Source organism: Malurus melanocephalus, unplaced genomic scaffold (assembly GCF_030028575.1).
Source record: "Malurus melanocephalus ecotype Western Australia unplaced genomic scaffold, MMel_1.1 scaffold_248, whole genome shotgun sequence".
Lineage (NCBI taxonomy): Eukaryota > Metazoa > Chordata > Aves > Passeriformes > Maluridae > Malurus > Malurus melanocephalus.
In genome coordinates, this window is record NW_026623480.1 from 150,954 (window position 1) to 174,374 (window position 23,421).

The 23,421-nt window shown below is 42.1% G+C and overlaps 1 protein-coding gene across 1 annotated transcript in view; it reads right to left on the reverse strand.

Annotated features, from left to right (window-relative positions):
* The window catches only part of PRDM1 (PR/SET domain 1), a 98,025-nt gene extending 79,321 nt beyond the window's left edge, over window positions 1-18,704 (reverse strand). The window contains exon 1 of the mRNA XM_057375415.1: window positions 18,686-18,704. The gene's annotated coding sequence lies outside the window, so the exon portion shown is untranslated. The remainder of the gene's footprint in view (window positions 1-18,685) is intronic.
* Between the last annotated feature and the right edge of the window lie 4,717 nt (window positions 18,705-23,421).

Genomic DNA, 23,421 nt, shown 5'->3' on the forward strand with positions numbered 1-23,421 from the left:
CCCCCCCAAAAAAAAGGTTCTCCCTTGTTTTTCTCTTGGCAGAAAAAAAAATGCAGACTGAAAGAAAGCAAAAGGATGATTACATTCTCACAGTAAGGAGATAAAGGAGGGGAACAAATTGGATATGAACTGTATTCAACAGAGGATACACAAAAGAGTAGCTGAATTCAAGAACACTGCAATATAAAAAGAACATTTCTTCAAGGAGGAAAACTATCTGTCCAGCAGAATTCCTAAAATATTACTGCAATCCCACAACTTTGTCCAAAACCCCAGTAAATAAAACTTTTGTCTGCAACTTTCCCACCATTCCAAGACAGTTGGTATTTAATCTAAATAACCTCCTGCTGAGTGTTGATCGCAGCCTGTAGCTCTGCAATCCAGCCTCATCACAGCCCAGTCTAAATAGAGCTTTAATAAATAGTCAGCTGAAATTCATTCAAATTCCAACTTGCTTAGAGTATGATCTCTATTTCTGAACTCATAATGGCTGAACCAAAATCTGGAACTTTGCTRTGTTTGTGGAATGCAGGATTTTTTGCTGGGTCTCCAGCTGCTGTGAAGTCACACATTTGGTGTATCAGCAATTTTGACTGGAAAAAATAGGATGTGTTTTCAAATATGTAGTTAAATCTGCAGCTATGGCCAGACTACAGTAAACAAATTCCTCTATGGTAAATAGGCCCACCAGCAGTGCATTTCAGGKAGAGGCTGGAAAGGGAGACTAGAATTGTATTTGTTTCTGCCCAGGTTCTTCCCACCTCACTCCAAATGCTGCTTTTGCAACTGGTTTGGTTCTGCCCATCATTAATTATTTTAATGGCACAGGCACCTTGCTGCCTGTCCTGTGCCTTGAGTCCCACTGAGCCACACCTCATCACAGCAAATCCTCACTGACAAGCACAGGGGTCCAAATACGAGAAAATCAGATTTGTTCAAACCCAAACTTCATAGAAACCGGGAGCCAAAAAAACTGCAGGCACAATTTCTAATTACATGGAAGTTTTTAAGCTCCCTAAAGACCTATTGCCCTGTCACGATCCGTGACACTCTCACATGCCCCCCTGATATTTTTACCTTGAAAGAAAAACCAGAGCACCAGTTTGCAAGCAGATGAGGACTCCTCAGTCCTCACTTAAATGCAAAGCACTTTCTGCTGCAAGAGAGCTGAGACTGCAGTTGCTCCTTTAGCCAGATACCTCTTCCAAAATAGCCCCTTCCCACCTGCCAGGTCCAATCAGCAGCCCAGAGGAGGGCTTTCATAGAGTCCAGCTAYCATTTCTTCCTGCTTTAGATCCAGTGACCCAATGCTAACACCATTCCCCAGTGCCAGCATTASTGCACTGACTGACAGGGTCAGTCCTTGCTAGATGTCACTAAATCAACATCCCTGCAGGGTCTCTTTCCAAAGGGAGAATACGCTGTCCCGGGTGACCTTCAGAGTTCACAAGGGACTGATGCAGAAGCCCCAAACCATCCATCACTCAGGCAGGAAGGGACATTTGCAGAGGATCAGAATGGCACGGGACTGCCGTGAACTTCCTGCACCCTGCTTCCCCGCATACCGAGCCCCGCTGTTTCCAGGGGTTCATTTATCAGGAGAAGGGAATGGAAGGTGAAGGCAATGAGGCTGCACTGAGTGCTGCAGAGGTCAGGCCCAGGAGGGAACCCAAAGTGCGCGCACACACACACACACACACACACACCAGAGACACGGAGAGAGGGCAAGTATGTTTCCTATTAGCTGCCTGCTATAAATATTACCTTTCAGGTCAAATATTTTGTTTTGAAAATAGCCAAATCCCAAGGACTGCTTCCACCCATCAATCTAAAAGGAGGGGAAAGAAATGTCAATGCTTTCTTCGTCCGAAAATTAGCTCAAAACAAACAAGGTCACGGCTGTTTGATGGCTAACAGTGATGAGCGACTTCTATCAGCTCCTCTCTTGTTCCTYACCTGGCTAACAGAAAAGCCGGATTTCTGATGCATGGAGGGGCAATTCCCAGGACAATACCTAGARAAGCAGTCCTTCATGTGAACTGTGATCTGAAATGCCTATACAGAACATCTAGAACTGACAAAATTGATTTTCAACATCAACATGCAATGCAGCTAATGCCCTACCACATGGAGATATTAAACCATATAACTGAAAGTAATGGATTACAGGGTTTGCCAGGAGATATGACCCTGCTTTAATATTGTCTTTACAATTAATAATGGCCTTATTTAAATACAAACAAACAATAAACACTCCTTAACCATACATTACTTTTCGCTGAGGAATTTTTGTGAAAACCCAACTGCTTGGCTGCCAAGTATCACCTGAGACATGATGAACAGTCGTGTCTTCCTTAACACAGAGCTCATCAGGGAGAGGTGGAGTCTGGAGGACACAAATCAAGAGACTCCTTTCTGAATCCCCTCTGCCCGTCCTGTTTTGGTGTCTGTAACAGTTCACAGCCCCAGCTGCAGGCAGGCAGTCCTGGGAGCACACCTGCTGCCCAGATGCCAATGCAGGAACCAYACTGGTCACCTTTTCCACTGGCATCTTCTCTCTCCATTTGCTGAGCAAATGACAGGAGGAGGCCTGTGTTCCTCTGCTCACCGAGAAAACACACCRGTGCATGCACCACAACAGTGACTATTCTGCTGTGATAATGTGTGGGACTGCTTTAACTTTCAAGCCTCAAGTTGAGCATGWCCTCAACCAACTGCAAAATCCTATCTTCTGCCATCTTCATGGACAGCCTGAACTCTGAAGGAAGTGAATCCCCTCCTCATACACATCTCTGACTGGCTACCCTAAAACATGCAGTACCTATGCAGGAGCTGAGGATTTCTCCTCAAACCAGCCACCACCATTTCATGGCTTAAGTATGAGGACCACTAATCTATGTAACAGCTTAATTACAGCAATGTGATGGTAAGGATGTTTCTTATCTAGCAGAATACCTAACCCATTTTTCACAAAACTTAAAGCTACTTAAAWGACTGTGGTAGTGTGAAAAAGGTATAGCAGAAAAGCAGGTAAGGTGCCCCACTTAGTTATTTCACCCTTTACCATTTTTCTACCACATTCATTGTCTACAATAGAGCATTGGAAGATTTACCATGTTTGCATATCYGAGGATAGAAGTCTAATTTGTAAATAATTATGACTCAAAGAGTGGCACTGTCTTGTCAAATCAAGAATACCTGTCAGATCAGGTAYACCAAAACCAACTCCTTTACAGTGACAAAATGCCAGTGCAAATGAGGACGGTGAAGGAGAAAGGCATGAAAGGGGGATCCTTAAGTTCTATGTAAGTTCTGCCCCAGACACACAAAACCAGGTACAAACAGCAGTGGGGTGAAGGGCTTTGCTGTTATTAAGAAGGGGCACACATTCAGCAAAGCAATGAACTCTAGGTATGGAAATTGCTACGTGGGCTGAGAACCAGATGGAGACACCAGGGCACCAATTGCCACCTGAGGGGCTSYTCCCTGGGCAGCAGCACTTGAGGTCCATCAGCCTCTCCAGTGGGGGTAGCTCTGCAATAAGCAGCTGCTATGCAATTGTTTACTGCTGTTATGGCTGCTCTGGTTTATGCACTGGAATGGGATTATCTGGGGGGGTTTAGGTGATTGGGTGGGATGAGGACTAGCTGGCTGAGACCCAAGCCAGCCAWAACAGAGATCACCCGAGAGGTGCAGAAGGCAGTGGGGGTGGAGAAGACAGGAAGGATAAGCCCTTCCACCCAACAGTACAGCCTTTTATACACAAATCAAGTTCGAAGCGCAAAGGTCTTGTTACAGACAGAGCTGATACTACACCAGAGCCACATCAAAGAGTCTTTTTTCTTTGCCTGCGCTTGGTAAAGAGCGTGTGACCTCTTATTTCAGATGTGGATTTCTGATGTTTACCATAATTTGGTCACCTCAAGAACAGGCTACTGTCATGGCTTTACCTGCTCAGGTACTGAAGATTACAGAGCAGCTGAAGTGAAATCCAACACACTGCAGCCTGAAGGGTGGCTTTRTGCACCACACTTAGCGGGTTGAATTTAATTCAGCAGTAAGGGTTTAGCTGTAAGTGCTTTCAGTTTCCCCAAGGCACATCTGCCTACACTGCCACAGTTTAACTCCATGGCCCCAAACATCTGCGTAAGTTTACTGATATGCAAGAAGCAACATTATCTAAAGACTAATCTTCAATTTGTGATTGATTCACTGGGGAGGCCTCTCTGCTTGAGATGATTTTTGCTAKTTTTGCACTATCAATTCTTCCTGGTTTTTTTTTTGGCTGTTGACACAGTTGGCTTTATATTTCTTAAGTGAGATAAATTTTATACTTAATTTAACCAGACAGGACAAGGACTGCCAGTGTGTGAATCTCTGAAGTAATAGTACAGCTGGTCTTATACACTGTGAGGCATTGAATACTGCAACTCAAAACTCAAAATTTGGTGGTTATGCCTATTATATATGAAGTTCCACTGTATGATCATACAAATTTAACAGTTCCCTCCCAAATGAGATGAGATTCAGCAAAATAACTACGTTCCACACAAAAATAATGCCTAGGAATCATGTATATTAAAATACACAAATAATATATAATACACAAAGCTGTATCACAGTCCAAGACATATCACTGTAAAACAAACTCAAAATGTTTCCCAATATAAAATAATGTAGAMTGTATTACCTCTACTTCAATAAAATTATTTTTTTCTGTTTCCTGTCATCATAATTTTAAAATGGAAAACAGTGAAAACATCTAGTTTTTCTGAGAGAAGTTTTCCAAAACACACCAGCTTACAAATTTCTAAAGAAGTCAGTAAGCATGCTCACGGAAACAAAGACCTATGCACTGTTTCCAGATTAAATGGTTCAGCAGGGTGTGTGAGAACCAGAAAGTGAGACACACAGAAAGTGAGACACRAGCTAACAGGAGTAACTTACGTGAGATGTTTTCAACTACACAGGTAGTAAGCTGAAACCTGGAGCAACTAAAGAAGTAAGAAACTTACTTTGATTCTAAGAAAAAGTTTTGCAAAACAGACAGGTAGTTTATCATTAATTTTAATTTGCTGAATGCACATTAAGTATCTGCTCTTGCCAAGTGCAGCACTATTACTAAGTTTACTTTGTCAAGTGACATTCTGCTGCACTGCTTCCCTTTAATTTTTTCAAAGTTSTGGAAAGTTTGCTTCAGTAAACTCAAGCCACACTGAGATACCAGACACTCCACTTACTCAGATCCAAGGGAGGGACACAGAAAGGGAAGTGGAGGGAAAGAGGAGAATTGTCTCAAAACCAGTTAAGAAGGCGGGAGGTGGGGGTTTTTCTGCACATTGTAAAAGTTTTGTTTTGGGATGAATGAATAATGTTAAACATAGTGTGAAATAAAAAAAAAAGTCTCAATTGTTCCCAAAGAAAGTCTGAGTATTTTAAAAATTACACGTTTTATTTTGAAAAGGATGCTCTGAGATGCTGCAGTTTGASAATTATTAAAGAAATTAAAAGCATAAAAGTTTCAGCTGAAAACTCTCCAACTCTTAACCAGAACAACAAACTGAATTCATAACCAACCAAGTTAATAGCTTTGCTTTCCACAACAGCACGTATTGGCAAAGTTATTAGTCATGAAAACCTCCYCTGCACAACTCTAGCTGAAGAGCTRTTTCCCCATATTTAAGGGATGAAAGAGMTGCTGTAACTTTGGCCAGACCACAGCGTGCTTYTCTGGTTGCCAAAGRCAGCCAGTACTCTGCAGARCTCCAAATACACCTTGTTTTTCCCCAACACACTTTGGAGATAGGATAGGCAAGAGATAAGGGAGAGGCATGGAAATTCCCCTCCAAGCAGAGGAAGGCTGRAGGGGAGGAAGCATGCGGGGAATTTCCTACACACGTGAATTTCCTAGGAGCAGCACGGGCTGGGATGTTTGCACAAAAGCTGTATTGACCAGCTAAGGCAGAACACGGTACTGGCCTCACCTCCATGAAARGGAACTGGAAATTTCACTGCATTGATCAGACCTGGCTTGCGATGCACTTCAGACACAATGTGTGTTATTAAGTTACCTCATTTCCTCACATATTTCTCCAGTCATCTTCCCCCAGCAGCCTTAATATGGATAACTTCAAACTACTGGCCAGCTACCCTCAGTGATCAGGGCTGCTTCTTGATCTCTCTCTGCCTTTGTCACACACTGCTTGGAACATTATTTTTTTAAAGCTCCAYCTAAAATGTATTTTTAAAGCTCCATTTAAATAGGATTCGAGAGTTATCATTCACCACCTAACTTTTTCACCTGATAGGATTTCACCACGACATTAACTTCAGTACCTTTTTGAAAGAGTGTTTCAAAAAGAAATCCAGTTTTTGTTTCCACGCATTTCTTTCCCTCTTCAGGAAAAACCAGAATGCTAATCAGCATGGTGCACCTTACAAAATCCTCAGTGTCTATTACACTTCCTCCTTTTGCCTACTAGGAGAATTGAAGGTGACTATTCTTACACCTACCACAACCATTTAAGTCATTCTTTGCTTTCTTTAGAAGTCTCCACACGCACAAAAATTCCAAACTTGCATATGTTTCAACATACATTGTAAAGCTTTTTTAGATCTCATTCTTTGGGGAAAGAAATAAAGGAAAATTTGTTGGCTTTTTCCAGTTCCTCATCTTCTGAGGAATAACTGGCAGTGAGTAACTCGTAACTCCTGTATGGCTATTTTCCTCCATCATCCATTGTGGTGAAGTTGACACAGTAATTCCTAGCATACAATKGCTAGGAAAAAACACCCAAATGTGTCAATTTTCATTATACAGTTCCAAAAGGACGTGCAACTGCAGTGAGGGAGCTATTATGTAAAGCACTGAACACTTACATTCTATTTCATGCAAGTACCAAACAAAATCTTAACATCAAGAGTACGAGTGATCCCACCCCTTCAACCAGTATCCCTCTTGGAAGTAAAGCTGAGGATGCAAAAGGAACATGTGCCAGTACGGAGAAATGTGTGAGCTGAATGTGTGCCTTTCCAACATCAGTAGCAGCATAACATTGCTATAAAAAATATCCTTTTACCATCTGACTCTGAGTCAGAATTGTACCTGCACTYTTAAACCCTTGAAAGCCATACATTTCCCATTCGAGGACAGACAAGTCATGRGAGCCGGCTGAGGAATTGCAAGCTCACAACAGCATTCAGCGACRCGGAGAAAAATTCAGGAGAAAACCCCCAAAACACGGATTTTCGGTATATAAAGTTGTTGCAAGGAGTGCCAAAAGAAATAATTTCGAGCCAAACAGTTTGGCTTGMTGGCTCCGCTAATTAGAGGCCAGGGCTGCTCCCGCTGGGCTGAAGAAGGCCAAGGCTCGCTGGCAGGCAGACGGATTAGCCCCCGCTGCCCATTAAGGGCAMGGCTTGAGTGTAGGCAGGGACAGGGAAGGAAACATAAGAAGGCGGCATGTGCATAACCAAACAGGCTACCTTGCTGAAAAGAAAACCCCTAAAGCCACATTCTGCTTCATTAGCACATGAAAATAAGGTAATTGAATACTTCATTCTCCCATCCAGAGCCAAGATCCATCACTCAGGGAAATGGAGTTTTGATAAGGTGGGGTGTTTAAATGAGGCAGAAAGAGTCTTTGAGTGTGTGTTACCTTGTTTAKCTGAGAGAAATCCCACTTAAACACAAGCAAAAAATATATAAAAATCACTTTATCCTATGAATCACTGTAACATGACAAAGCCCCTCCAAAGATGGAACTTACACTAATTTTAACSTTATTCTGAAGACAGAAGGCATTACTCTTGTTGCTGCCTTTATTTTTGTATCAAAATCCGCCTCTCTCTCTTGGTTAGCTTTTTTTTCTTTCCTTCTCTCCTTGAACTCTCCATCTCACTAAGTATTTTTGCTGGCTTTTAACATTACAAACATCAAGAGATGAAAACTTCAGCAACTGTAAGRGCAAGGTATTTTAATCAAACTTCTCTTGCTCTTTTTTTTTAAGTCCTACATGTCGCACATTCAGGTTTTGGTGTTTTTGATTTGTTGAATATTGCAGCTGATTASCAAAATATGAAAATAAATTTTATAAAATATTTATTGTTACCCATTTCAGATTCAGACAGCTCCTATTTTAGTTCTTTAGCCTTGTTTTAGGGGGAAGAAAAAAGGATGATAAAAAATTCTGATATTTGAAAGGCAAAAACGTAAGCAGAATGTGTTTTATTGTCTTTAGCAAGCTAGTGAGCAACAAATTCATTTTCTCCCACTGGCTAATCACCTAAAGTATGAAGTACAGTGACTGGCATTTCCTCCAGAAAAAAAATTATTTACGTAAATACTGTAAATAGACCCCTTTCCTCAGCCAAAAATGCCTGCCATGGTATTAAGGTTTTTTTTTAAGAAAGAAGGAACTAGAGACACAGAGTGAGACAGACTGCACCCTTGTTCCTTGGGTTTAAGTGGTATAATTTCCAGTCTGCTTTGCTGATATATTATCTTGAAATATAAAGAAAAATAACATGATAACACAGACTGGCTCTCAGCACTGACAACAAGAATTTTGATAACATTTAAAAGAAACATCTCCCTTTGCCTTTCTAGCAGTGATGCCTAACCACATCTCAGGCTTTTGTCTTTCTCTCTCATGTGTCCAGACACAGGACAAAACAATGAAAATGCTTTCYTGCTTAGAAATATGGGCAATAACCACAGTGCTAGGCAAGAGCTGCATCGTTACAATACTTTAACCAAATTGTGTTGGTGCTAGGGCTGTGCCATCATCCCCTCTTGTCCAGACTGTCTGCTCCCACCACACTTTGGTGCTGGTGGCAGAATTTGTCCACTCCTGTAAAAAGCCAGTTTGGGGAGATAACTCTGCAGAAAACCTGATTTTCTTTGGCCTAGTCTGCAGGTCRGGGGCTGTATGGTGGCTGGTATGGGATCAGCTGTGAGCCAGCTGTAGAGTGAGGGAGAAGGCAGGAACTGCATGGAAAGAGGGAGTTTAAGMTGCTGTGGACCTACAYCTYCTRGAACAGTGCCACTTTGRCCAAACAACKGAAGATGGACCAAYGATAAAACTGAAGGCCTGGGGCAGGGTCCAGGAGGTAAAGATCTCACCACCCCTGCTCACAGTCAGTGCAACGGTGGGAAAATTAAAGGGGTTACATCTGCAGGCAAACCATCCTTCAGGCCAAAGCTTCAGGAAGCAATCTTCAGGGTAACTGGATCCTACACACAGCTTTGAAATGCACACAGCACCACYACCACCTTAAAGTCAAATCACCACTGCACACAGCTCGACAACCCCAAAATCCAGAGGGGTGGCACAGCAAGCAYACAGTACCACCAGCTGACAAACAGCCACACTGCTGCTTTCCAAAGATGCACTGGGCAAGCAGAGGAGCTGGGCTGAAGGCTTCAATGCCAGTGAACCTCAACAGTCCAGCCTTGAGATCGCAGCAGCACTTGCTGCCATTGCACCACAGCTGCCAYAGGCAACAGCCAGGCTGGAAACCCCTTTTTTTTTTGTGCTGGTGGCTGAATAGACCTCCTGAGCAAAATTAGCAGGCCACGAATTAACACCCCCTTTAGTGCCTGCCAACAGAAAACAAAAATAAAACAAAACCATGTGGCCAAGGGTTGTGTAAAATGCTGTCACAGGCCTTCTTGCATATTTTCCCCACCCTTTGAGTGGGAGAACACACTGTGAAAACCGTGCAACTAAAGCAAACATTTGCAAATTATACCCAGCTTGTGATTTTCTTTGGAATAAATCTGGGTAAAGCAAAATACAAACTTGATCTTTATCTCAATCTCGATCTCAGAAATAATATCTTAAATCAAACTGTCCAAACAACCCTCTCTATCACCTAGTAAGGTACTGATTTCCCAGGCCTGAGTCCAGAAAGCAAACCACGTGCCCAGGAATTCATCCAGAGCAAACTGGAGCTGCAGAGCCCACCCGGAAAGAGAAAAATGTGCATCATCAAAGCGCTAGTAACTTTCCAAAACATGTTAAAAATGATTGCCAGAGGTCTTAGGCACATTGAGCACTGACAAAAAACTAAGCTCTCGATGACCACAGTTATCCAATACCCCTGGCTTACTACTGCTTACCAAACATGCACCCAAAATCATAACCAGTTTCCCTCATGCCGTATCTMTGCTCAGATTTCCAAGCAAAAGTCTAATAGTGTGGCTGCTGTCTTCCTTGAGTCCATGGAAAATTCTTCCTGAAATTCCCTGTTGCTAACGAAGTGCCAGCATTGAAGCAACATGATAAATAACGTCAGGACTCTCGTGTAAAACGCCTTTGTTACATATCCAAGTCAGATGTGTCACAGAAGCTAGCAAAAAACTGATGGTAAAAGTCTCTCTACCTTAATAAATTTTTAAAAAGCCRGTACTTCTGATTTCAGCAAGTTCAGTTAAAGAAGATGAGAATTACTACCAGGAGAAATAGCATACATTATTATTACACAAATATGTACCAGCACGCATCCACATAWCCTGCATAAAAAGAAACCAAACATAATTCTACTTATTCTGCATATCTAAAATTGAATCTAGTTTGTTTTTTTTTTAAACTATTCTTAGCAACAGAGGAAGATTTAACAGGTATCATTGTTTCTCCCAGGTATAATCATCATTTTCATTTGCTCATGTGAGAAAAGCCATTTAATGAGAARGATGAAATGGATGATTAATTAAACATCTTCCAGGGCCTGGAGGATCCTCCTCCATTTGGGATAGATTTCCTTTAGCTTTAAGCAAGCTGAAGGGCAASAGACAGATGCTTCCGTGGCTTTTTGTTTTAGCTGGTATGTGTTTGTAGAGGCTTGAAGATGTTTCTCAGTTTACTTGTCAGCCTTTTTGGCATCGGTCACCCAGAGGTCTCTGCCCCAAAACACAATGGGTTTTTTTTTTTAAGTGCTTGTGACAATATCCCAGTGCGGTTCAGTGCAAGACTGGACATTAGTTTTGGTATTTAAGTGGCAGTACTTGCTGACAGTATTTTTTCTTTTAATCATTGCCACTTTTCGAACTGCACGTTCATATGTAGTAACTGAAAGTAAGCCACCTCATCGAAACAAGCTCATGGCTGATTTTCTAGTGAAAACTTGCAAACAACAAACAGATCACAGGTCAGAGTTTCTGAGACATGTGGCCCCTTTCCCTTTTCCTTACASCACCACCACCTAGGGGACCTTTGATCTGAATGTCAGTGGTGAAAATACACAAACAGATACTCTCTTATTATATACTCACAGGTGTACATTCCTAAAACTGTTACATTCCATTACTTTCAGCTGTGCTTGAAAACAATACCTTCAGAAGTTGACCCCTTCTCTCCTCTGAGTGCACTGGTATCCAAGTACAAAGCATCACAGCCAGCACGGTATTCCAAACACCAGCAATGATCACGCCAACAAATTCAAGCAGCACATGTAAGGACAGGGCCAAAGCGCTGGCTGAAGTTCCTCTGTATTAGTTACATTGTGCCCCATTTCACAGCTCACACAGAAAGGGYGCTTCCTTCACTCAGTGGGAACACTTCTGGGCCAGGCAGCTGGAATTTGGGTGCGGAGAAGGCTRGATTTACCAGTGTGGCAAGAATTAAAAATCTTACTGAAGTGCATGCAGCCCCTGTGGATGTTCAGATCACTTCCCATAACAGCAATCAGCTGTTTRGGCTGGGGTTACTGAATGCAAAAGCACATCCCATCCTCATAATGTTCCTACTTTTTAAAAATCAGTCTCCAGCTTTGGCAGCTTAACATAGGAGGAAGTGTTCTTCTGCTAAAAACGTGACAGTATACTTCAGTAAATGGAATGGAGGAAAAAAGTGTGAGGGAATTTTTCCATTCTTCTCTCTGACTATTCCGTGCACTGTTTATCAGCAGGCTGGTACTGCATCTCCTTTTGTTAGAAAATTAAAAGTTGAACTGCAAGCATAAAAGCCACCAAGACCCAAGCAATAACCTTCAGGCATTTTAAGAGCAGCAGAGGTTAGAAGGGCAGCTCCTGACTCTAAACAGCACCTATTGTTTCTCTTTCTTCTTGAATAACAAAAGCAGAGCTGAAAGCTATTTACCTGGTTTTACCTCTGTCAGATCTTATTTCCCCCTTTATTTTCAGCAGATGATCTTATCAAATAATGTAATTTCTAACAATTGCTTTGATCGCATTTATTTAATTTTTAAAAAAWTTCACTGTGATAAAATTATTTCAAGCTCAAATAGATAACTCAGCACACAAAGTCACAGCAGAAAAGCACTTAGGAGACTTCAGGAGTCTGTCAATGTATATCTCAATTAAGAGTAGCTGCGTTTAAGCTTATAAGTTAACATGCTTTCATTTTGAAATCATGAGAGCCAACTTACAGYACAAGGCTCTGATTTTGCGAACACTCCCACACAAACAACTTTCTGCCTGAACTGTCCCATGTGTTCCCCTCCCGCTGCAGATTCACACAACTGGACACTTAATTTGCCCAAAACCAACTGCAGAGAGATTAAACTCCCGATCCACAAACGTTTCKGTGTTCTGCTATCCAGTGTAGCGTGTCCATTATATTACTCAAATTACTTATAAACAAAAACCTTACACGAGTCGGCACCAYGCAGGGTTTTTGCAACTGGCCAAGAGGAATCTGCAGTTAATACAGAATTATAGAATCATTTARGTTGGTAAATAAAATCCTGGTAGATTTAGCCTTAAAAAAATCCTCACTACAAGATAAAAGCAATACACAGTATTATATACACAATATAAGTTCTTCCACTTTTTTAAAATATTTATAAAACTTTGAAAAAAACTCCAGGTTTTAGGGGTACTTGGCTGTTTAGGAACAAAGCTCACACAAAACCAATAATTTCTAGCATTACTGAATTTCACTTAGAAAACTATTTTCTTTTTTTACTTTYTCTAATAACTTCACAACATCCACCTCTTGTCCTTCATATACTACTGCAATTTTATTTAAAAGGTGGAGGAAAAAACCCTTGAAAATATGTAACAGAAATCTGAACAGAGAAATTATTTTAGCTAGAAATTAAATGCCAGTGAAGTACTTGCAACCCTAAAAACACCTTCAGACACAACAATCTATGATATAAGTTTACAGCATTCGATTCCTCATCACTAGATGCAGTTTGTAAATACCATACAGAAGTTTACAAAAACCACTAAAACCTCCAAAATAAGAGAACTTCTGTCTCCTATGAAAGCATCTTGTAAATTCACATTTTTAAGGAATTCTAGAAGTATCTAGAAGTTAATTTTCCTTATTATGACGTTACTTTAGCAGGACCAGACTCTTAACTTAGRATTCTATCAGATGTTCAGCTGCTATGAACTGTCACAACTCAGCTGGAGCTGATGTTCCACTAGGACTAATTTCAGTCTAGCAAAATGTTTCTGACAATAAAWTAGATACCAAGACTGAAAACATGTCTCCTTATACAAGATGGAAGTATATTAAAGAGACACATTTTTGCAAATGGCTCACTCTTACAGCCTTTCAGTTCTGCTTAGAGTTTTGTTGGAATATTTTCACTTTCTGCAAAGAGAGAATCACCAACAGAAAATAAAATTAAGCCAAGTTCTGAAATGTGTTTTATTTTTTTGGCATCAACTCCTGCCCTTTTCCAGCCCCACTTCCATCCAAAGTTTTTCCTAAGTACAAAGAAAAAGGAAATAAAACATCCGAGTGCCTGTGAAAACTAAAATTATTGCATATATTATTGGTTTTCTATGTRTCTTTATTGAGTCACTTGAAATGTTGTAATTACATATATTTCCTGCTTTAATAAAATATTGGTGAAAAGTTTGGTTACTATGGTCCTTTATAGCTTTGGAAGAACTGGMAAATGGAAAGAGGAAAGTAACTTTCCAGTCAGTTCAAAGGAAATGGAGTATACTCATTTCCACTTGCAGAATCCAGTCTCTATCAGGCTCTACTGACATTTCTATGTGACCTTCTGCAGCACAGCATCTGGGCACAACATTTTCATCTTATTGCTTTCTTTTTCAGTGAAGATATTATTGGTTTATAAAGATCAGGAAAAATTGTACATGGGGTGAGAAGTTTGAGAAAAAATTTATGATTAGGCAGTTAATACCATTCTTCTCAGAACACGCCTGTGTCCCTGTGTTTTAGGATTTATGATTTCTCTGTTGTTTCAAATCTCACACACACTCAAAAGCATCCCAAATCTTTCTTCAAAACCATCAATTTTGGGCAGACATCTAAGAAACTTGATTACTTTTCTACATTACTTAACAAAGAAGGTTTTGTTAAAAATATTTATRCTGAAATTCTAAAAATGACTATTATACTTCAACGGGAAACAACAAGATTTAGCTTGAACATTTGAAAAAGAGTGACTCTCTACTCAAATAGTTTTCCCATATCTAACAAGAATTAGTTTACTAACACTGCTTTCAAAAATGTTTAATAGAGGCTTGGAAGAAAAAGAAAAGAACATTTATTTCTCCTCTTTATTACCCAAGTATCACTGGAGTCATCCCACTACACAAGACATACAAACTCTGCATTTTCAATTATTTCATAGTTTAGTWACTAAAAATATTATGACCCTTAGCAAACACAATAAAATTATTCTGAGGAATAGATGTGGGGGGAATGTTTTAAAACTTCTTCACATGACACARATTGTTAATGAGAGGATTACTAACAAGAGTATTAGAAACCTTTAATTACAAATACACCATGATGAGAATGCAATTTGCAATACACTTGCATCTGGCAAGCTAGATAGGACTGGAGTTTTTTGGAATATGATGACAGGTTTGATTTTGAGGAGGGCAGCTACCTTCACTGGCTTGAAGAGGACATTAGAGCATACCTAACTARTGAAGCATACACCACCACGAAGAAGAAATGCCTCCAACGGCTTGAAAGGAGGAGGAAAGCAAGGAAACATTATCCCATCGTCCTTCCATGCTTCTGGAATGTGGGCAGATCATAGTAAAAGTTTAAGCAGCAAGAAGATTAAAGGAAAACTGTTAAAGCCAAAAAGGACACTCACATCATCTGGCATAAGTCAGTCSTGCTTCTGCAGACTTCAGTCTGCAGGAGATACACTGATTTACACCAGTTGATGTTTTGGCCCGATGGCTTCACAGAAGATACTATCGATTAAATGTGTGTTCTATTCMAATTAAAAGCTTCTCTTGCCATCASAGCGCATCTTGCCCCAGCTGGAAGCCACTCTGGCATTTTTCTTTTTGCTAGAAAGCACCCTATAGGCGAATTCCAAAATCATAATAATAATTTGAAAACAAGAAGTCTTCATAAATTGTCAACTACTGTTTGCTATTATTTATTATTTTTTGGCACATAGAGACATGCCAGGCACTTTACAGAAAATACTTTGAAGACAATTCCCTTCCCTGCAGAGCTTTAAAGGCAAGGGTTAGTCCATTCTGAAAACACGAGGTACTGCTTTACCAAAAATTATTCTGATTTTTCAGTGGCATTCCTCACAGCAGTAAGACTATGCTTATTATGCATACTGGTAATTTCAGGTCTTAAGTGATGAACATGGCAAACAAGAGAGAATGTAAGACAAAGATATTTTACAGAGAAATGTTTCAGATGCACTACATTTGTCAAGTTTTCTGAACCTGAACACTTTTTCTGTGTATTTAATGTGCTTAGTTTTCAGCAAAAAAAACCAAACCAACYTAAACCAACCAACCAACCAACCAACAAACCCAAAAACCCCACCCAGAAAATCCCAATCCTTCGAGGCTTGTAATTTTTCAAGTACATGATGCTTAGCTTGTGGTTTCTAATGTGATACTTTATTAAGGAAGCAATCCTCAGCTTTGGGTTTGATSAACAAGTGGAGCTGGGAATGCTGGCAACAATTCTGGAAAAGTAACACCCATATGGTTTCAAGTACAGCCCTACACAGGGTAGCACAACTGCAGACCCTGACAAGACTTCTGCCCAGCCTTCAAAGTAAAAAGAAAAGTGGAACATGGGGCCAACTGTGGAACTGAAAAAGCTGTCAGGTTTGAGGAGGGCTACAGGGAAAAAACAGTAGGAAGTTATAATGCTTAATAATGAAGATCACTTTTAACTTCACGTCCTGAGATCAGAAAGYCACTATCATAATTTCAGAGCATCCAAAAAGGACAAGTGACCTATCAACTCAAAAAGCATTTCTAGAAATACCTGATGATGTGAAGGCACAGTATCTTTCCAAATATTAAGTGTAACCAACAAGTATTTGGTTTTAATGAATGGGGCAGATCTATACTGCCAAGGAGTGACCAAAATTAATATATTTATTACACGGTGAATTTATAYACCAAGGCACATTCCCTTCTTTACCCCATTCTCTGGGCCACAGGTTTTTCACGGTAACATTTCACTACTGTCTCAGGTTGGGGCATTCACTTTGACAAAAGCTAACACTTTAACAACTTTTGGAGCGACTGTGGTATGACTGGAGACACAAAGTAAAAAAAAAAAATCTGTTACTCTTCTTTATTTGTACATGGCTTTTGGGAAAGTACTGTTATTTATCTATTGTTCCTTTTAAGACATAGGTAGCATCTTGTTTTCAGCAGTATAAAAGGGATGAATTTTGCAAACAAAGCCACAAGAACCAAAATCTATTATGACAATTCCTATCCATGGATTCATTTTCAAAACACAATCTTGACTATTAAGAAAAGCATTTCCAAATTCATCAGTTAAGCACACAACACTGTATTTCCATCAAAGTCACAAGATTTGAAACACATTAGATGCTTTAGTAAACTTAGCAGCTGCAGAGAACAAGAGCATTTCTACTGCTTTTGGCAAGATTTAGCAGGTTTGAAAATCAGGAAGATGACATGCAGCAAGGATATTTTTAGGATCAAACCTTTAAAAAAAAAAAAGTCATAAACCAAGCAATCATATGTGCAATTTACAGTTAAAGTGTCAATTGTACTACTCTGCCTCTTCTTCTGTGGTTACATATTATGCTGGAATCTTTTAATTTGACAAGGAGAAAAGTTGGTATGATAACCAGAGGTACTCAAAGAAGTTTAGAATTCCCACTGTGAAACAGCTGTTTGCCAGTGTGTGTATTTCTGAAATTGCATTTGCTGCTCTTTAAAGGTTATTTATTTCAAACTGAAAGTGATGAAATTATCTTTTTCACTTCCATCATAAATGCTTTAAAAGAATTACAGACTCTTTTGATTTGTTATATTTGTTATACTGGGTTACCTAATTTATGTAAAATTTTTTCCACTTTTGAAGTGTTTGAAAAAGATTAATTTGAAGGATGCAGTGTCCCACGTACATTCATTAACACAGAAAAACTTTAAAAATTTACACTGCTAACAACAGAATCCATGGGAACACTTCAGGTTTAGAAATAATTTCAGATAATCTATTTGGCTCTAAATTGTCTGAAATAACATACTTAGAGAGGTATATTTTGCAAATTCTTATACTCCATCTAGAACTAGCATTTCATATTTACCAATCAGTGCAGAAGAGAGCTCATCGGAACACAAGAGCTAGGACTCCACTTAATTTGTCATCCGTGATTATCACTTGGAAGTCAGAGTTTATTAAAGACMACTACTGTGTGATAAGGACAGTAGAGACACTATTAACCATGTCATTTAAATTGCCTGAGCTGGCATCATGCCCAAGTCCTTCAGATCTGTACATCAACACACTTGTTGCTGGCAAGGACTCATTTAAGGGGTGAGATGAAGAACTCCCTCCAAAGTGAGTATGCTGCACAGATTTCTACAATAATTCATGAGAATAAGCTGTATTACTCAGTCTTTGTATTTTTAATTCCTGGACAAGAGAACGACAAAACAATGACAAACAAGTGAAAGACTTCTTACCAAGGAAAAGAAATGGGGGGGGGGGGGAAGCATTTTTTCAATTTTCATTTAAAATTACTTGAATTTGCATTTTACAAATATATTTTACTTTTAACTGCGATGCTGACAAACTAACAAAGACWCCCCACTCAATCACTTGCTCTGCCAAGTTTTATGATCCCATATCTCTCCCCCCCTTGCCTCCTCCACAGGATCTCCTGCTTTCACTTCATTAAGCCGGTAGGAAGGAGAAAACCTCTGGTGGCTGGACATAGTTTATCTTCAAAACTAGTAAGAATAACTTTATTTCACTTTCTGGCAAGAACCCTGCCAGAAAATAACACCAACACATTTRGAAAAGATGCAACTAAGAAGATACAAGGATAACTTTTCCCCCCCGATTCATGCCAAAATAAATACTAACATCTTTGTTGGAAACAACCTACATGTTAAGTTAGGCATATTACTTCCACTGTAGAAAACAGTCAGAACTGAAACTTTTTCATTGTTCTCTTCATCTTCTGTTTTCCTAACCTACGTTCTGATTAAGAAAAGAAAGACTATCCCTTTTTTGGAAAGGAGGAATTCATTAGCTTAATAAGCACCTCAGTGTGTAAAAGCAGCTGATCTCTTTGCTAAAAAATGCTGCGCTTCCCAAAATGCACACCGTGTCCAGCAACAACTCGACAGTCTCCTATTTCTCACTTCCAGCACAGTGTGCTGGCACCGCGGGCCTGAGCAAACACCCAGGTACTCAGAGCACACGTGGGCAGGATGTAAGCACTGGGGAAGAGGCTCTTCTCTTACCTTCCACTAACTGTCCTGCGGCGTCTTCAAGTGAAGATCTGGAAACACAAATCCAAACCCCCTAAAGTAAGAGCACGGCCAGCAGCCAGCCACGCTGCTCTGCCGTCCCCCCCACGCCCTCCAGACCCTTTCCCACTGCTTGTGCTACAAACAGCAACTTTCCCGTGGCATTTATTTTTTACTGGCGAGCCATAAAATCGCCTGCTCGTCCAATTAATGCAAGCATCATTATTTTAATTTACCTTTCACCGTCACCAGTGAAGGAGAGAGCAGGGGGGGAAACAGGAAAGCAAATGCATTAAAGAAGCTTCAGAAACATGTGTTTCAACTCATTTACAATCCCAGATAAAGGTTAATAGTTAAACTCCTTCCTCTCCCTCCCACCCTCACAATTATTGATGCCCTTCAAGAAATGAAATAATTTTTGTTCTCATTTACCAGAGGCTAGACAAATTGTCAACATCTCCACTTTATTTACGGGTTGAGCAAGAGCAGTTCCTCAAACATCCACATTTTTTACGTTAATCCTGGAGAGAATCCACTTCTCTAAAACTACAAAATTTGCCAACTTCTGTAGTATTTATTTTTAACGAACGAGMGCAAGAGCCTTGAGCTAGCCTCCGGTGAGGAGAGGAAGGGGAAAGTGCAGTTCCACTCTCCCAACTTTAAAGCGCTTTCCCCCTCCTTCCCACACCACTCAACCCCTGATTACTCTTCATCCTACCACCCCCTTCCACCCCCCAAAATTCTCCCCTCCCGATCCCCCACCTGCTCCACGTCCAGAGTATTTCAAGGGAGGAAACAAAATTTGCCAAGTGGTTCCTTTTGAGCGACTTCTTCAACCCGTCTGCAGATTTAAACCTGAAAAACAAACACCTCTATTGAATGCAAACTAAGCTTTGGGGGTTGCCGAGTTAATTCCTCGGCAGACAGCTACTCTCAGTGTCTGGTTACACAAACATACCTACAGACAGGTTGGAGGGGAGTCCCTTAGAAACCAAGGAGAGGCGGGAGGAGGAAATAATATCAAAATAGCCAGAAAGGTTGGAGTGGGGGGCTCGGGAGGGCGGCGGGGCAAGCAGGCTGAAGAGAGGRATGATACGCAACTAGAGACAGGTTTAATACTCGGCAGGAACAGGGAGACTTAAAGCGAGGGCCAATACGGGAAGGATCTGACACCCCAGAGGTCTCCACTGGGGATGGGGGGGTGAAGGGAGGGGGTGTCCTTTCGGGTGGCGGTGATAACAAGTTTTTACAGACAGCCTAAATAAAACAAAGGAAGGCACAAACCCGGCCGACCGCGGAGGCGCGGGAGAGGAGCGCACTGCTCCGGGGGCGGGCGGCTCCGCGCCCTCCTCAGCGGCACCGTGTGCCCCGCCCGTGCCCCGCCAGCCCCTCGCTGCCGCCCCGCTTACCTGCCGCTGCTCCCGGGCCGCCCTCGCCCGCCGGCCGCCSGCCCCTCGCACCATCGCGCCGGGCACAAAGGGGCGGCGGGGCAGGGCCGAGCCGACAGCCCCGGGAGGGGCGATGGTAAGAGCAGCGGTGATAGCAGTGACAGCCGCGGCGAGCAGGGAAATTGGGGAAAAAACAGTTAAAAGGAAAAAAAAAAAAAAGAGATGGAGAGGCGACCACCCTAATATGTCGCCGTGATCATGCCGGGGACGCGCGTCCCTCCTCCCGGGGGCAGCGCTGCGGGGCGCGCTCCTGCCCTGCCCTGCCCTGCCTGAGGGGGACGCGGCGGAGGGGAGGGGAGGAGGGGGAGCCTCCCACCCTTCCCTGCCCGGCTCGGCCCGGCCTCCAGGGACGGGCACGAGTGCGGCTGCGGAGGGAGATGCCGGCGTTGCGGGATGCGGGAAGGGGAGGCGGCGCGGGGCGCTCCTGCCGCGGCGGGCGGGGAGGGGGCACCGCAGCCTTCAGAAATCATCACACACACCCCCGCCTCCCGTTGCTCGACCCCCGTGCGGCCGGGCTGCTTCCCGGCTGTCACATGGCTCCTGCCGCCACCCCCGAAAGCGTTTCGGGAGTCGCTTCACTTTCGCTTTGGCCCCGCCGAGGGGCTCCCGGGGGCCGCGGCGCCTGACAGGAGCCCTAGCAGCGAGGGGCTCGCCCCCTGCCCTGCGCCTTCCCAAGCTCCTGGGGGGGATGAGGGGCAGAGCTCAGCCCCCTCCGCATCCCTGGTCAGGGCGCGGGGCTGCCCTCGGACCCGTTCATTGGGGTGTTGTCAGCAGCGGCTCTCATCGTTTCAGCCTTTCTTTCGCGTTTTGTGTAGGAATAAAAGATGAATAATAAAAATATAGCCGGGTCCGTGGGAGCTCCGGGCTGGGGAGCTGAATGCAGGGGGACTGATAGGAGAGGGGCATTTATGAGCCACAGACACGGTCTCTTGCTCTGTTTTCTGGTTGTGACAGATCCCCTGTCTGTTCTGCCCCTCTCCCCAACCTGCTTGATCCCTTAGGCCAGTCTGTCTAAAGGGGTTGGTGAAAATCCCGCGGGAGAGCCAGCACCATGCACAGGGAGGGTCTCCTTGAGCAATCTCCAGCATCTGGCATGGTGACATGAGGTGCCTTTGGGGGCCTTTCCACATTTCCCACCAAAACACTCTGCACCCACACCTATGGGCACTGACTGCTCTGAACCCCACCAACAGTGAGTCCAGTGTCCCACAGAGTCCACCAGGCATAGATCTGCTCCAGCAGCATTATTTTCGAGCTCAGAATAAACACTTCCAGGATGGGAAGCATCCTCCATATCAGTATGTCAGATGCCGTTGCGCCCCTGCTTCATTTTGAAAGAGCAATTAAAAAGGAAAAGGGAGTTAAAACTTCTGTCTTGCTGCCCTCTCATACTGTAGGCACCCTCCTGTTATGGACATGGCCCTCTTGTAGTATGAGATTTTCCATGAGAATCCCTGGTCTTGATGTTGATGCTGGGACTTAGTTGTCTCTGGAACGTATATTCTGTGTGGGAATGTTTTATCTAGTTGTGCATTGAAAATAAAAACCCCAAACCAAACCCCACTGAAATTTTATTTTGCTTGTTCATGCTGAGTAAAACATGTCAGACATTTGGGGAGAGCGGGCTGAGGTGCATAGGAACCAAGTATGAGGGGAGAGAGCTGAAAAAGAGCAGTAGCTTCCTCCAGAGAAGCTCTCCATGTGCCTCCTGTGAAATGCCCATCACCTGCCTGGCGCTTGTGGGCAGTTGGTCATTAACCATGTAATGGAGCTTGTAGCTCCTGATGCTTCCCAAAAGACCCAGCAGCACTTCCCTTATTATGGCTACAGGTGCCCTGTGCAGAGACAACTTTGTGCTGAGTGAGTCAACTGGCATTAAGGCCTTGCTTCTATATAAGCTTTTTTGCTGTGTCCTTCTCTCAACAGCCATCAAACATGGCACAACACATGTTCACAATTTTTAATGAGCTGGCCTGTAACCMCCTTCACCCAAGCCCTTGTCACAARAACAGCAGCAATCCCTTGGTTTTCCTGAAGCTTGGCTGACGCTGGTGCCAACAATCGGGCTGCACATGCTGTGGAACACTGGCACAGGCTCATACTTGGTTCCTCTGCACTTCAGCCCACTCTCCCCCAATGTCTGACATGTTTTATTCAGCATGAACAAGCAAAATATAATTACAGTGAGGTTYGGTTTGGGGTTTTTATTTTCAATGCACAACTAGATAAAAGATTACCACACAGAATATACATTCCAGGGAGAACAAACAAAGTCCCAGCATCACACATTTTTTTTAGTATTCTGYTGTGAGGTTTCTGGTTCTGAGCTACAACCATTAGCTTTGAGATTCACTGTTAAATGGAACAAAGATGTCCATGACCCAGTTCAYAGCCCATTATTCTGAGTATATGCTAACTTGAAAATTAAATTGCCATTTGAGACTATTACATATTCCATATCATTCATTATTTCTCTCAATTTTTCTCTTCAATTGCAAGGTTGAATTTGACCCCTTTTATCCATGTTTTTTCTGCTGCAAACCACCATGAAGTCAACAGCACTTGAGAACAAGTTACTGCTAACTGGCAAAATGTGGCAGAATCTTTCCTCAGTGATTTATTTTCCCAGGTTCTGTCCTCTTACCCTGTCTCCAGATGCTAACTACTCAGGAACAATGGCCTSAAGTTAAGAAAGAAGACATTTTACAATAAATGAAATACAGGGAAACAATAGCCTATTTTACCAAATAAGAATAGTGAGATATCATCCCTGAAGAGTCAAGCTAATCCAGATAAAAGAGGAGAGAGTGAAGAGATGATCAGGCAGTCATTCAGGCCCATCTTCTGATGCTGCCCAAAGATTAAATCTGTCCTAACTAAGCAGAGCAAGGACCTGGAATAATGTTATCTTACCTCTCCTCCCCTTCCCCCATCCCCACTGCTACATTTTTCTCAAGCTCTTTTACCTTTGGATACTTGGAAAACAAAAGGAAAAGGGCAGAAAATACAGAAAGTGAGAGGAAGAACACTGCTTTTTCTTTTTTCATTTAAAAAGAGGCACATATTTATCTAAATGCCACACTTTCATCACRGGACATTTCAATTTAAATGCATGCAATCAAGTTGTACTGGCAAAAGGCTGGAGTTAAAGGAATAKCAAGTTAAATGTCCATCAAGTGTCTGTGATGTTTAAGTAAACTGGGTGACTTTGTTTCTTGGCTTTTTTCAACATCAAATAAGTGGTCTCAAACAAGTGAAACACGTTTTTAAAATCAGCTGACT